General features: G+C 38.2%; 1 protein-coding gene across 6 annotated transcripts in view; it reads left to right on the top strand.

Moving 5' to 3' along the window:
• npas2 (neuronal PAS domain protein 2) overlaps nucleotides 1–16319 on the top strand; it is an 81143-nt gene that overhangs the window by 28576 nt on the left and 36248 nt on the right. Inside the window, exon 1 of one of the 6 annotated variants that reach the window (XM_041801042.1) lies at nucleotides 5269–5575. The exons of the other annotated variants lie outside the window; for them this stretch is intronic. The gene's annotated coding sequence lies outside the window, so the exon portion shown is untranslated. Of the gene's footprint in view, nucleotides 1–5268; nucleotides 5576–16319 lie in introns of those variants that run through there. 6 annotated transcript variants of the gene reach the window in all.

The following is a 16319-nucleotide window of genomic DNA, read 5'->3' as shown; positions in this document are numbered from 1 at the left end:
ACACCTTAGAGTAAAAATAGCTTTTAAGGAAAACAGAATCATGGTTTTGCTTTGTCCAAAAAACTCAGCTTGATCCACCCACCTGGCTCTCAGGTCTTCTGGACCTGAAAGAAACGGGAACAACCAGTGTGAACACACAGTGGGAGCTCCACAAAGAAAGGCCCAATACTGGCAGTTGAATGTGGTCAATGCAGCAGGGGGCCTCAGAGGGGCCTGGTTGTTCCTGCTGTTTTCAGCTTGACTAAAAAATGACATGCTAGACATTCAACCAATACACAGTAATTCCATCGTTTTTTACCCATGTTATGTTTGTACATAAACCTTTGTATAATTGTAGACTTCATTCCTTTTAGCAAATAAGCATAATTTGGTCTCTAGGAGTACAGGACTCATCCCAATGTCAGCCATCTCTCACTTATGAATTGCAGGTCTCAGCACAGTGTATACATTTGTGGTGAGATATTTGGCCTTTGCTGTACAAACAGAACAGCTGGGACCATGAAGTTTCACCGGAATAATCCACTGAGTAGTTGCATTCAGTTATTCAGTTGATGAAGGTGGTATAAGTCACTGGCAGACTATGCTTTGCTGCCATGGCTCCGTGCCTCACAGGCTGGTTAAAATGGCATCATACTGGTACCACATCATAAGTAGGATCACTCATCCAAATTTGGGTTAGTGCAACAGCTGCAGATGGAATAAGCTGTGGGAAAGTGTGACTCATTACATGAAGATGGCCTTTGAGACAAGTGGTCTGGAAATCTAGCAGTACTACAGCTCTGTCTCAAGTCTATGAATGTCTGGAGGGACATCCTAATCATAAATGGTGAATAATGCTGTTTGGCAGAGCTCGAGTCTGACATTTGGTTGGCTTAAACTTTCCTCTTTGTTAAAACTTGGAAAAATCTGTAAAACTCATCTCAGATACGGAAGATAAGATAAATAATTTCAAGTTTCCTGTGCAGCTGTAGAGCTAGCAGTTATATAACTGCATAAAGATTGCTGTTGATATTTAATTGCCTTAGGTTGAGGTCTTCTAACTGATCCAAAGAAAGCTTGTACGTGCAGGCAGACACTCGCCCTCTCCATTGTGAGAAGTTACGTTTACCTAATTGGGATCATGCACAACAGGTTTTCTGATGTCATACACAGACTTGTGAAAGCTGTAAATTCTCTTGTGTTCTTTATCATTCTTTCACATGACAGCTGGTTTTCATCACAAGACTGGCTGTCACTAGGGAAACACTTTAATGCAACCCAAAAGTCCAGAATGAATGTGAGAAAAGGAAGTTCAGAATGTGAAACTGTATGAGATTGCAACAAGTGTCACTACAAATCTGTGATTCATATGGAGTATTTGGGCTGCGACTAAAAATAAGAACACCATGACAGAAGTACACTTTTTTTGTACTAAGTCAATACAGGTATGAGAGAGGAAATACTGCAACAGGAAATTGCGTGATAACTCACAAATTATGACCAATGATGAGGGGCCTACAATAATGCTGATGTCATGAAACAGTGATTATGGGATGATGAATAAATTGCAAAGCAATCATTTTATGACACAAAACCAAATCTGATCAACTGAAGAAAATAAAATGACCCTTAAAGGTAAAGTGCAAGACTGATGTATCTAATTATAGCAATTTAGTGTTCTTTTCACCAAAGGGCTTCAGCATTCTTCCTGTCTTGACTTCTTTTCACCATTGTCAGACATATCCTGCTGTCTTCTCCTTTTATTTATTCTTCTTTGGCCAATTATTGTAGCGTAACCCTCATTCATGCCGTAATGACCCCCTTGAGCTGTCATGACTCACATACAAACAGTTTAGCACTAGGTGTCCTGGTCATTGTCATAAGAGTAACGTAAAAAGTGGATCAGATTCTGCCATTGTTGCACACCCTTTCCCACTCTTACTGCTAATATGATTGCTTAGCTTCTGTTTCTGCAATGTAAGTCTGTTGATTTGTCATTGCTTTAAAAAATTTTGCACATTTGTTTGTCTCAGGAGACTTAAAACTGACCAGATCTCTCCTAGCACCACTGATGGATTTGATTTGATCTTTATTTATGTTGAGCAAAACTAGTGTGGTTTACATTTGTGGTTCAAGTGAAGCGTCTTTGAAACAGTTAGAGTGATTTCAGTGATGGGTGGTTGTGACATTCAGGCTCTCCTCAGAATGAATGGAGCACTAATAATGTCAACAGTTCCATGACTTCTTGTTTATCAGCATCACCAGATAAAGTTTTTTTCTTTCATGACACATCAGCTAAAAAACTAACTCCTACCAGCTTCTATTGTATTGTTTATTTCTGATCATGACTGTCAGAGCAAATCTGGCTAGCACACCTACCTACTGACATTGTGGTTGTGGGAGTTTTGGCATGTTAGCATCAGCATTTAGCTCTGGCATGGCTATGCCTTTCCGCAACCAAACAGAATGACCTGTTCAGCAACAACAGATTGCAGCTTTTTATGATCATTTTACTTGACATTATTTATTAAACGGTATATTTATTATTGAAATGCTAATGTAATCACTTACAGTTTTTAGAGGTTTTGGGGTCTTTATGCATTTTCAGTAAGATATTTTGGTCGGAGATCAGGGAGAGAGAATGTCATAAAAACATACAGGAAATGAACCGTAGGCCAGACTGCAACCTCCGTATACTGGGCACCACCAACCACTAAGACATACGTGCCTGTAATGTCAAATAAATTAATGGCTGAATAGTTTGCAGAGTTAGCTCAGTGGTTGTAGTGCATGTAAAAAAAGCAGTCATTCAAGCATTGTATGTTTTACGCTTACATTGATTTATAAATCAATCATGCACAATATAATTTGGCTGACTTTTCAGTGTCAAAGTGAAAACAGATTTCTTGAATGTAATGTCGATTAAATAAAAAATCTGTAGACTGAAAAAAATATTCACCCCCTTCAAGTCAGTATTTAATAGATGCACCTTTGGCTGCAATCACAGCACTGAGCCTTTGTGGACAGGTCTCAATCAGGCTTGCGCGTCAGGACACTGCAATTTACTCCATTCTTCTTTGCAAAACTGCTCAAGCTCTGTAAGATTACACAGGCTCATGCTCATTGTCTTTTGGGTTGAGGTCTGGGCTTTGACTCAGCTACTCCAGATTCCCCTTGTTGTCTTTAAACTGTCTATGGCTTTTGCTGTACGCTTAGATTGTTGTTCTACTGGCAAATACATCTTCCAAGCCGTAGTTCTCTTTCAGACTGAATAAGATTGCCCTTCAGGATCTTTCTATATTTTGCCGCATACATTTACCTTTACAACCCTTCCATGACTAGCTGCCAAGAAGCATCCCAACAGCATGATGCTGCCACCACCGTGCTTTACAGAGGGGGCGGTGTGTTTGAGGTGATGTGCAGTGTTTCCTGTCTGCAAGACACACTGAAATTGTTGTATCCATCCCCTGACTTATACTTTTCAATTACCTTTTCTCTGAGTTGTTTGGAGTGTCCTTTTGTCTTCATGGTGTAATTGTAGCCAGGGATACTGAATAACCAGTGACTGGACCTTTCAGACACAGGTGGCTTTATACTACACTTACATGAGACACAGCCAGTGCACTCAGGTGATCCCAATTTCAATAATTTGTGAGACTACTATCACCATTTAGCTGGACTTCTGTTGAATTAGGTCAGTCACTTTAAAGGGGGTGAATATTTATGCAGTCACTTATTTTACCTATTTTATTTGATTGACTTTTTTGCAGAAATCTGTTTTCTCTTTGACGTTTAAAGATGTTTTATTCTTTTTTTGTGTGTGTCAAAAATATAAATTGTCCATGATTGATTTATGAAATCAACAAGAGGGTAAAACATTCAAGGGGGTGAATAATTTTTATAGGCACAGTAACTTGCTTGGCCCTCATGTATTAGCTAGTCCTCCAAAAGAATCTTACAAATGGTTTACTTATTAGATGAAAAAGCTGGAACACAACTGTAGCAAATAATGTCGGCTTTGCTAAACAGCCCCTTTAAACATGTCACCTTTAAAATGTGGGGTCACATTTACAAACTTTGTTATAGTTATTCAAACGACAACTATTATCTACCTACTTTAAATCACTTATTTTATCCAAACCCTGCTGTCAGACTACGGCCCATGAATTGGCACTACACAAATAAAATCAGACTGACTGACATTAGATCAAGCAGAGGCAGTTACAACCTCTAGTGTCTCATAACAAAACTTGATCAAAATCATGACCAGCCTGTCATTTTTGACACACGTTTTAGACTCAGTGGAGACTGCTCAATTAAATAAACTGTGCAATGATTTACACACTGGTTATTATGACGAACACTGATAAGGATGTTATAGAGTCTAAAGTTTCATGTCCTTATTATCTCTAAATAGCTCCTTTGAGTAAACAGAATCATTAAAAGCTCACTTCCAGTTGTCTTGAAGCTTCAAAAGTTGATAACTTATTGTTTTATGCCCACATCCTTAGCTGTTTGTGTTATTATTATTTGACAGAGGCAAAATATTTGAAGCCGGTCCATTATGAGCCCTTGAAATTAGTCAGGCAGACTGCTGACCCACATTTTGGACTTCAGCTGAGGGAAAAGGCAACCAGGAAGTTGTAAAAAAAAAAAAAAAAAAAACAACATAGGAAGTGGGGAAGTAGCCCACTCGAAGGGGAAAACAAAAGCGTTCAGCTTCTTGTTTCACATATGGATATTAGTGTCATGCCGTGAGAATATAAAGCGTTTATTAACTTATAACAGGGTCAGACAGGCTAATCTTGTATGCGGGGAGGAGACACCCTTTACCCTCATCTCCTCCTCATGTGATTTAACTTTTGACAGCAGCTTAGGTCGAGCCCTGGTCATTTTAACGTGCATTTCTATCATGTAAGCCCCCTGCTTTTGCTCTCTGGATAAGTGTAGAGCTAGCTTAATAGATTAAAGGCTACTTGTCATGCCTCCACGGCCAAGTTGTATTCAGACTCAACTCCACACCCCGCGTTAAGCTCACTTATTACATCGCATAAATATAGTTTTCCCCAGCAGAGCTTTAAAAGACATTAAGGTGGGGTGCTGTTATGCTTAAAGCACGTGTTAAAGATTACAATGAGCCCGCTCCTCCTGGTCACTACAGGTTTCTTTTGGTTGTGTTGCATAGCAGACTGCTTATGCTGCTGCCGTCGTTAGCCGAGTATTGAGCTACCAGCTGACCTACTTTCTCTGCTCTCAGCCACTCGGTCCTGTTTACAAGCCTCTGCCAGCGGAGGATGTGGAGTTCAGTGCCTGGAAAATACACGGACACAGCCTGCTGCTCGCAGAAACCATTAAAGAGGGAATATTATCGTGCGTTGATGATAAATTAGCGCGGCGAAAGCTACCGACTGCACAGTTATTAACTGGACGTTATTAACTTCGGCGTTGTTATGCAATTTAGCGCTTTCAAGCGCTCTCGCCTGGTTACACACACGCTGCTAGTTGCGCTCCCTTGATATGAATTAGTTTTTAAAAATGACGACATTGTTAAAAGTTAAGTGTGGATCTTTATTTCTGCTGGAGACCCAGTGTCAAGGTACGTGAGATTTATTTAAGCTTTCAGTTTTGCGTCACTCTGACAGAGGAGCGCAAAAATGTTGCCACCCGTTTGCACTGTTTATAACATCAAAGTTCACCAGTGGCCTCTTTCCAGTTTAAAGCAATGGCGGTCAACCGTGTGATTTGCACCTTTCATTTCTAGTTCATCATTTTCACATAGACCAAGACTGTGTGGGCTGAAGGTGTTTATATTCTGTCTGTATTAGCAGTGTTACACACTCATACCCAGCGCTCTTGAATGCTGCTTACATGTTTTCAGCTCACACTTATCTAGTGCTCTGGTTACAAGGTTGAAATAACCTATTTTTTTCTTCCGTTGAACTTCTGCTGATGACATTCATGGCAGGGATTTTCGTCATTCTCTCCTCCAAGACACCAGATAACAAAATGTTAAATGTCACAGAGGAAAGGAAATCCTTAAATAATTTCTCAGCAGGCTCAGGTCAGGCTGATGTTACCCAACCTGGCAGCTTTACGTCTGCTGGAGTTCACATTTCTCTGACTGACCTGCTGATTTCTTGTGCACAAGGCATTTTGTTTTTTTCTTATTTGCACTCACTTGTGAACAGAGAGGCTTCCTCTGTGTGACCTTCCTTGTTGAAGTGTGGCTGAATTACTTACATACTATGTGCATATGGGAACTTAAAGGGGTCATTGAGTGCACTCATGGGCCTTCCCACTGTTTTCATTTGTAGGCGTAGGACCAATAGAAATGTCTCCTGCTTGCTTATCACTGCAAGGGAAGCTTTTTATACACCAGAACATTAGTTTAAATTTAGAAAAGATCAATCTGTTCCAACGTCTTATTGTAACTGTGATTGGTTTTCAAAGCATTTTAAATGTTTATTATGTAGGTGAATCTGTGCTGTGCTTCAGCAGATACATTCGTGATCATACTGATGATGACTTTTTTTTTTTTTTTTTGTATTTAAAAATTCTGAACCCTCAGAACTCTGCTGGATTGCCGATGATCCCGAGCAGTGGCACATGCGTTGTTTACAGTTTCTCAGGAACAATAAGACGGATCACTATGGAGTGAATTGCAATTCAAAGCTTTCCTTTTTGCTGATCTACAGACTGCTTCTGTGCTTATATCCTTTCCAGAACATTTTTTCCAGGCCCAAAACACTGTGTTTATTCAGAGTTCTAAAACTACAAATCTACATTACTGAATCCATGATAATAGACTATTTACTAAATTTTTCACTCTAAAAATGGCAGTGTTGCCATCAGGCCTCTATTTAGCACTGGAGGTAAAAGACAACAACCTCCTGTCAGACTGATGGCCAATCACAATGCTCTGATTTATTCCTCTTCTTTTGTTTTCTGTGACCAATCAGGGCAAGACAAAGATCACCAAGAGACCAGATAGTTATCTGTCAGTTTGGACAGGTAGGAAGAAATAGTCCTCTATGGCCAAAATAATGAAAACAGCACATTTAAACCTTCTAAAATGGAATTAATGCACATTTTACGTACTGGAATGCCATATGCAGGCAAAAAGTTAAATTTATGGAGATTAATTTTTCTGTTATACGTTTGTTAAGAAGTTATTTTTCTCCTGTTAGACAAGGCCTGAAGGGAAAAAAGTGCATATGTGAAATGGCTTGTTCACTGTTGATCTGGGTGGGATTTTTAGAAAGTTTTATTTCCATTTTGTTCTTTTACTTGGTCTCTCTGGTAATATAACCTTTGAGACATTCAGCTGGCATCCTAGCAGCACACATATTCTGATTGTCCAGGTTGTCCTGAAAAATATTTCTTTAACTTTATTGTGCTTAAAGGGGTTGAGAAATGCATCAGTGCATAAAAATACAGGCAGATCAAAATAGCAAAAGCTGGCAAGGGGTTCTAAGGGTTAATAGCCACAAAGCAAACCACTGATTTCTTTACAAGTATGATTTCAGCTTTCATGCACATCAAGCTAAAGCAACCACACCTACATAAATGTTAATACAACCTTTCCGGATTGACTGCAACTAAGCTCGTCCAGGCCTCAGTTTATGTTTACCTGACAGCTCGGGCTGTCGGCTCAAAATCAGATGCAGGTGGAGGTGGTCAGGCAATGTAAACTTTTACACAAGCAGACAGTAGTGGTCACAACCCCAGACTCTGTGCTTTGATTTGCAAGTAGCTCAAATTCATCGATTAGCAGCAGAGCTGCAGAAACTGTGTGAGCCTCTGGCTAGAAATACCAGAGTTTTCTTTTTTTAAACTGTCCGGGTTTTAAAGATGGAATTTGAAAAAGTCATCACTTATGGCAGTATGATTAGTTGCCCTTTGTTCTGTCGCATAAAGGCAAGGAAACAAATATCTCAGCAGTGAAAAGTGTTCTGATCATTAGTTGTATTTTGTGCTGTGGTCTGCAGATTCACTCTTCCACATGTTTGGACTTGCACATTTTTAGTAGGATCTGTATAGTTTGCACTTAGTCTTTAACTGTGCTGAAAAATATATCAACTATTAATGCAGCCATTATTTACAACTAACCCTAACTGCAGTGTGCAGCTTTTCAAAGCAGTGTTTGCTCATGGATTCAAGTGGTTTGGTGCATTTTTATGGTTTAAATCATCAGACATGGCCTTTAGCTTAAATTTCTGTCTGTGGAAAGTGCTGCCAATGTCGAAGCTGTTGACTTTGGATGAGTTTCCTCTCTTTAGTGATGATATATCGGTGGTGTGAGTCACCGTCACTGACCATTTCCTGTGCAGTGTTTAAATATGACTGTGGGTGAGTTTTATATACAGTTATATTTTTTTGGTTTCATCTTAAAAAAAAAGACTTTCTGAACTGGCAGCAGACAAATCTTCCATATCATGATGACATTGATCCTGGTGTAGCAGAAAGCAGTCCTGCTTATTTGGTGCCTTTCATGTCCTAATATTCTCATAGATGTTAAAGAGATAAGCCCCAAAGTTTAATTAAAGATCCAAGACTCCAAAACTGTATCACACTTGGACTGAAAATTGTCTTCAGCTCAGGCTTCAGGAACATCAACATTTAAAGCATGGAAATCTCACAATTAATTGAACCGAAAGAAAATCAACCAATAATTTGATCAAGTGATCAAAGTTGCATTTAAATTTGAGTCACTGTTTTGTAAGTTCTCTTTTTGGTGTGTTTGGCTGGCTGATGGGAGAAGCAGGAAGGAGTAGTGAAGGAACTGTAAGGGGTTGGCTGATGGAGTCTGCCTTTCTGATGAATGGTTCAGTAAAATCTCTGACAGATGACAAATTTATTTAATCTACCTCCAATAAAACTCAAAGTAACTAGGGAATTCCAGTTGAATAATTTAAGACCAAGTCCTTTCTGGATGCAAGGTAATTGTGCAAGACGTAATTCTAATTAGTGACTTGTAGAATAAATTGTTGGCAGGATAATTACACTGCACTTGTCCAATATGATCCAAATCAACAAACTAGGCTTTCTCGAGTCTTTTGGCCTGCAGCAGATTAAGAATAAACTGCAGGCTTGTATGAGACTGCCACCAAACACCATTTAAACAAATAAAAAGATTTTTTTTATCTGCTGCTTTATTATAAGGAGACATTTTTTTAAGCTGTCTGTTAGTCAACACAGCTTGTTCTGTCATAATGTAAAGCTCTGTATTTGCGTCAAATGACATATGTAACAAAAAACATGTTGCATGAATCTGCAATAAATCACATGATGGAAAATCATTGCAGCGGCAATTATCATGACATGACATGATGAGGCTGGCATACTTACAGGCCACACCTTAATCACTGAAGCCAAACAGGTATTTTGTCTTTAACCAACAGCCAAAATATCTGCTGGCAGCATCTCTTGTATGTGGCCAGGCATCTAAGAGCAATGACTGGGATGAAGTAGCTGATTTTATCAATAACAGTCTGTTTGCTCTAAAAATGTAATCAGTCATTATAAGCGAGTAGTTGTTTATTAAACAAGCTCAGTCAGACAACACGACATACCAATTTTGTAAATATATGTGTGGCTTTTAAACAGGTCCTTGAAAGTCTTAAATAGTGTTAAATTGCACATTTGAAATTTAAGGCCATAAAAAGTCTGATTTTTTTTTTTTTTACCAGTGAGAGGTTTAAATTTAGGCAGGCACTTTGAGTTAGACATGTCCTAATCTAATCCCTGATTTCTAGCCAACCTGATATGATTTTAATCATCTTCCCCCACAAATTAGTGCAAAAATGTTCTTCATAATTCAGGGAATTCAGTGTTTGATGTTCTTAATTTCCTGGAGGAGGAACCCGTGTCCTCCCTGACATAAAAGCTTTTTAATAGTTAAACTATTTAGAATCAGCTCAGCTCCAAAACATGTGTTAATATTAATATATTGTACATTGATAGGATACAGGCATTAAATTTTCCATAAATCCTACAATTTGGGGAAGAATTTTTTTTGCCCTAAACCATTTGACATTTCATAAACAGTTCAATAAGTGGTATTCATTTTTCTCACTTCAGGTGTTAATAAGTCTTATATTTGATTTTTTAAAAGCATGTAGGAGCTCTGTTTAAAACCAAAAGAAAAGAACAGTTCATTTGTCGCTACAGCATCACAAGTATTTTCTTCAAATGGGCACTATCACTGAATTTCTCACGTTAACTATAGATAGTCCAGCTATACCCTTTGTTAAATAGTATTCTTAATTTAGTCATAAGTAACCAGAACCCAGTGCAGTGATGATACAGCAAATACTGAATCTGCTGGATCTCTTGAAAAGTAACATAGGCTCAAACTTAGAACGTAATGTTCAGAAACTTTGACATTTAGTTTCCATTTAGGTGAAATTAAAACCCATAACAATCTATAGCATGATGCTCATTTATTTCCAAACCTTCTCTAGACAGAGGCTCCCATTCCTCACATCCAGTGAACTCTGTGCACATGTTTCTACCATAAGAAAAAGCAACTCTTACAGTCAGTCTGCACACACTTTGGTCATGAACTTGAACTCGAGTATGACTTCTTTAAATACCTTGGGGCACAAGTGTAACTGGACTCTGGTGTTTTCTAGGTGTTAACCATGCAAGGTGTGGTTTAACCTCAATACATTCTAAGAATGCAGGCTGATATGGGACGTCTCATTTTACACAGCTCTCCAGACTAGAGGCACATACCTGTATATTAGTTAAAGCAGCTAACAGCAATATTAGTTCACATCCAGGAGGTTAATATTCCCAAATCAACAATTTGTGATTGGTGCAAGTCAATGATCAATGGCTTTTGCAGGTATTTAAACTTTTTTATTTAATGAGTATGCACCATAGCTGTTTAGTCACTATATCAGTATTTCAGAAGCGTATAGAATAAGAAGGATTGCATGATATGTTTGCCACAGTATTGGTATTAGTGGATGTTAGGTTATTGGTAGATATGAAATTTTATGCCAACTTACAACCTTTATATCATCTATGTATACAGGCCTATATCAGCTGTAAATATCAGCTGCCTGCAGAAATTAGTTTATGGATGGACCAGCAGACCCACATCAGCTGAAGTCTTTTCTTTCCTTTAACTTTAAAATGTATTTCAAGGACTGGGTTCTCAAGTTCTAGGTCTTCAATACATTTAAATATTGGCCATGATATCTGTATTGGCTATAATGATCTAAAGAATATTTTCATATTTTCATGGCCTCCCCCCAACTCTCTCTGATACAGTAGAACTAGAGTGATTTTTCTCAGCCAATCAGAGGATGTCAGTCAATGCCATGGAAAGTGACACCACACCACCTGGCCAATCGTGGCCCAGAAACTTCCTGTTTCCTCCAGAACTCGAAAAAATGCAGTTTTATGGCTCTTTTGTTCACAAAATAAATGCCGCTAAAATCATAACAAACCATGATAAACTGATAAAATTCTCACATTAAAAAAGGTGAGTAGTGGTGCTGAATGTCATGATAGGTTTCGTTAGAATTTCTAGAAATTACTGCAATTTTAGAGTGAGAAATGGAGGAACCACGTCTGGGCATGCGCCTGTTTAAGGGTGTAAAATTTGTAGCGAAAGGAAAAAGGTATAAATAGTGAAATATGTGTGATGTAGTCAGTTTTACAAAAGTATAACAGCTTTATTAAACCTAAACGGCATATATTACGAGCCTCATCACTGCTAAAATGCAATTAGTTACACAACATTTGTGACAATTATTGGTGTCCTATTGGAATTATAAGACAAAACAGGTGGAACCACCTTTACTTATTCAGTGTACTGAAGCTAGTCTTGTCTTGCCTCTAAAAGAGGTCACACTCTAAAGGCAACCTCATCATGTCTTGTAAAAGGAATATTTTGTGTTTGAATAATTTTTGATGTGTAAGTAAATACTCATTAGACCCTATATGTTGTGTTTTATTATTAACATTTTAATATGCATACACTTTATGGATTTTTTTTAATAACCATTAGCTAGCAAGGAATTATATATAGTCACTTCGTTGACCTTTATTTTCACAATAATAATGAAAAGAATCTATATTTAAGTGACAAATTTTAAAAAAGGGTATAGGGACGTCCACCAAGTACTTCAACGAGTGTCCTATAAAGAGTGAGTGTGAAGTTTCAGTTTCACTCTGCAGCACTGCATCCTGTCTCAACAGCAGCTTGGCAGTATATGCAAATAGCACTGCAGCAGATGCAGAAGTTACTATATGTATATGACTAGGCATCAGAGTTTTCCACAGCAATAGTAAACATGAAAAGAATTTCAAGCTCACTTTGTGGACTATGAGAATTTTAATGGGTCACAAAAAATTTAACAGTTTGGAAAGTCATTTAGTATTTTAGTCATTGTTTGTTTAGCATCCACAGCATTGGCTGAAAAGTTTCTGCCTGCTTAAGCTTGAGAATAAAGATGTCCAGCTGTCTCAGGGATGATAACGCATACGCTTTGGAGGAAGAGAAATCAGTCCCTGGAAAACACAGAGACAAAAGGGATTTTTGCATGCTTGTTTTTTAAAGTTTTGTGTTTATGCTTGCGTTAAAATGTTGGCATTGATATTAAATTGTGAACCCAGCTCTTATGACAAAAGCAGATCTTCATGGTTGCTATTGAATCTGTCATCTTAAGATCACCTTCATTCATCTGCATAGAAAAACACTTCATTAAAATCCATGTGGAAGCTAAATGGAAAAAGGAATTACTTTGAGGAATGGCTAAGATGCACACACATAATGATTGCATGATTACACAGTACATGACAGTAACTCAGTCAAAGCCAGTGACAGATAGGTTGACAGAGTGACTTTTCCCATCCTGTTAGCTGTCAAAATGGTCAGTGGGCTGGCACAATAAGATGGCAGCTGGTAATGTTGATGTTTGATAATGTTTTCATAGCTTTTTCTGTCTGTATTCTGTTTGTGAGATTTGGAAAGGAGTGTGGTCATGGTCCAGAATTGCTGACAAAATATTGCTCAATGCTTTTAGACGCTCAGATGCTTGTGACCCATTGCATTCATGTGTGTGAAAGAGACATTGAGAATTGAAATGGTGTGCTGGAATTTAAAAGCAATTATACAACTACTCAGAAAAAAATGTTTCAGAACAATAAAACAACCCTTTTTTGGATTTTCTGGAAGGATTTGACTGTGAAGCAGTTACATGAGGTGTTAAGAGAGGAGAGTTTTTGACAGAGGGGAGAAAATCAGGAAGCAGCGATGCTACCATCTGTCGAATCCAAAGCAGACACAGGAACATATGAATGAGACCAAACTGTGAACACAGTGCCTGATTTTAACCATTCGTAAACATTTAGATTAAGCACGAGTTATAGCTATAGATTAAATAAACAAGTGGTGTGCTTATAGCCTGTGATGTATATATTTTGCCTCATTCATGATTAGATCGTTGAACAGAGACAGAAAATATGAGGAGAGATGGTGGGGAAAGAAAGCGCTACACAGCACCAGAATTGGGACTCAATCTTGCCACCAGTGTGCCTGGACTGAAGCCTGCTCTACCAGCTGAGCTAAACTTATCAAAGCATAGAATAAGATCTGCATATAGACATAGATTCTGCAGAGTGGGAAACTCAGTCCATCCAACCAGCAGACTATCCAGCCAAACAAATACCTTGAACAAACAAATCTCAAACAGTGATAGTGTTCCCATTTTCTCTGGCTAAAGTCACTTTGGCAATCACTAACTCAATTTTTCCATCTATGTAAATTTAAATGTCTGTGCGAGGGCTACGTATTTTCAAAAATCTGGCAAAACAACACATATCCTATAATATGGCTTGTGATCACAGACTTTATGAAACGTGGACGTGGTCTCACTGCTGTCTGAGGTGCAGTTCTGAAGTGCAGTGACTGCATCTGCCATATCAGAAATGCTGTCTAAATAACTTTGGGTTACAGTAGTAATAGACTAAAAGGCAGAGCTGAGGCAGGCGTTAATCCTTCTAGAAAACAGCTACAACACCCACACCTGTCTGTCAGATCTGCCATGCCCTTAATTATGAATTTCTTAACAGAGTTAAAAAGTGCAGATCCACTTTATGCCTCTTGACTGTTGTTAAATCCCTGGTAGGAATGAAATGTATGTTTCACTATGGGAATGCATTTCAAAGTAAAAGTGTGATCTTTTCTTAGTTTTTCAGTTATAACTCTGATAAGAAACTTTGTAAAGTTGTACAGGCTTTTCTTCAGGTCCCTTTAAACTTTCTTCAGTCATAAATCATAAAGGCTGTTTGTACATGCTATACTTTAATGATTTTAATTATCAGGTTACAGGTGATATTTATTCAAGATTTCACTCTCTGTCTCCCTCTCCGACTCTTGCAGAGATTTTCACTTTTCTTCATTGTGAAAAAGATTATTTTCCTGAGATCCGTACAATTACTTGCACCCCTGGTTCCCAGTCTGGGGTCTGGGACCCCCTTAGGTTTCGGGGGGGGGGGCTCGGTCTGCTCTGAGGTTGTAAACATTTGATTTGCACATAATAATTTGACTCATGATACATCACTTATAATTAACTCATACAATTATCTTTGAGTAAGAATATTTGTGTTTAGGGGTGTTTGGTTGGATTTGAACAGAAAAAGATGTACAATTTATATTTATTTTGACCACAATGTATAACTATTTTTTCCATGTTGCTCCTGAGAGAGCTCAAATTTTTGGAGGTACAATTGTGGGGGCTCAAGGGAAAAAGGTTGGGAACCACTGACTTTCACCAAGTGTAAGGTTCAACAAATAGCCAGTAAAATAAAGAGTAATTTTTAAGTTGTATTGGCGAGTCTTTATAATAGTTTACTTGAGTGCACATATCTTCAACCTTTCTGTAGAATCGGTCCTTACGAAATAATAAAACCAAGAAATTTTAACACTGTGGCTGCCTTTCTTGGGAACACAGCAATTTACAGAGGCCTAAGATGTAAAATGTATGCACAGATGCAAATGTAAAATCAGATCATAATGAGATCAATCAAAATGATCATGATTATGATTTTTGCTATAATCCAGTGATTCTACTCTTAAGCCCAGAATCTTTGTGTAACAAAACTGTTATAAAATGTGGCTGGCAGCTGTCTGAACCGGGCTGTAGCAGCTTGAATCAAGCCGTCTGATAATGTTGCCTGCGGTTCAGTACATCAAGTTGAAAACAACAGATTGCAGGACATTGCAAGAAGATTAATGGGAAAAAGAAACCTTGTTTTTAAAGGCTGTAAACACCAACAGATACTTTTTCAAGCAGATTTTTTTAATGGATATTCATGTGGATATTGGAAATTATTACACCTATCTTTTTTTTTGTTACTTTTCACACAAAACTTCAGCCTGTTAACACTCCTTGTCTCCTTTTTAAGCTGTGCATGCAAGCAAACAAGTGGCGCTATATGAGCTAATACATGAGAAATTTAAGGCTGTAGGTGCTAAATTTGTCTGTGTAAAATTAATATTTCTCTTCAGATACAGTCATTATAACAAAACTGAGCTAGCAAAGCATTTTTTATGTTTATATGTGCCGTGAATTTGTGCTTGCACTCCCACAGTGGTGGTGGTAATTCTTAGCTGCGAAACAATACAATATGTTGTGAAAAGCAATTTCTGTGGCAAATAATTAAAAATCCAGTTAACACAAATTATATTTGCAAGTAGCTGACAGGTCATAAGTCAAGAAAACACCTAGAAAACGCTCAAAAATATAAACAACTGAGCACAGTGACAGTTACAGTAAGTTTAGTTTGCAGAATGGGGCTAATGTTAGCAGTGCTAGCACCGCTGGTCACTGAGCCTTCTTGCAGGTTAACAACTAGGCCTACATCCAGGTAGCTGTTTAGCTTGGTTTTAAGCACTAAAGGTGTTGTAATAAGGATTTTGTGTAATGTCTATGGGTGGTTTAAATGGCACATTTTACTTATGGACCTGAGCTCTATAGCAGTGTTGATGTAGCCATTAGCTGAGGCTACAGTAGCTACTAGTGTTGGGTGGCAGTTACAGTTTAGACACAGCATTTGACCAGGATGTTGGGCTTGGACTGGTTAAAAATATCAAGAATTCAGTTAACTGACTATTGATCCTGGTTCAGACGACAGTTATCGTTTTAACTGGCTAATAGCTCGAATCCACAGTTGAGGTATTTTAAACAAGGCAATATATTATCCCCCTCTCACTCTCTGTTCTCTAGGTTTAAGCCAGTGGTACATGCTCACTTCCACGCTCATTTAGTCTCTCCACGCATCGGGAGTATGTAAATCATAGTTTATAGGTGATATGAAAACTT

The sequence above is a fragment of the Cheilinus undulatus genome, linkage group 12 (genome assembly GCF_018320785.1).
Source record: "Cheilinus undulatus linkage group 12, ASM1832078v1, whole genome shotgun sequence".
NCBI classification, from domain to species: domain Eukaryota; kingdom Metazoa; phylum Chordata; class Actinopteri; order Labriformes; family Labridae; genus Cheilinus; species Cheilinus undulatus.
The sequence above is the reverse complement of the archived record's forward strand: the minus strand, read 5'-3'. Positions and strand labels throughout refer to the sequence as shown.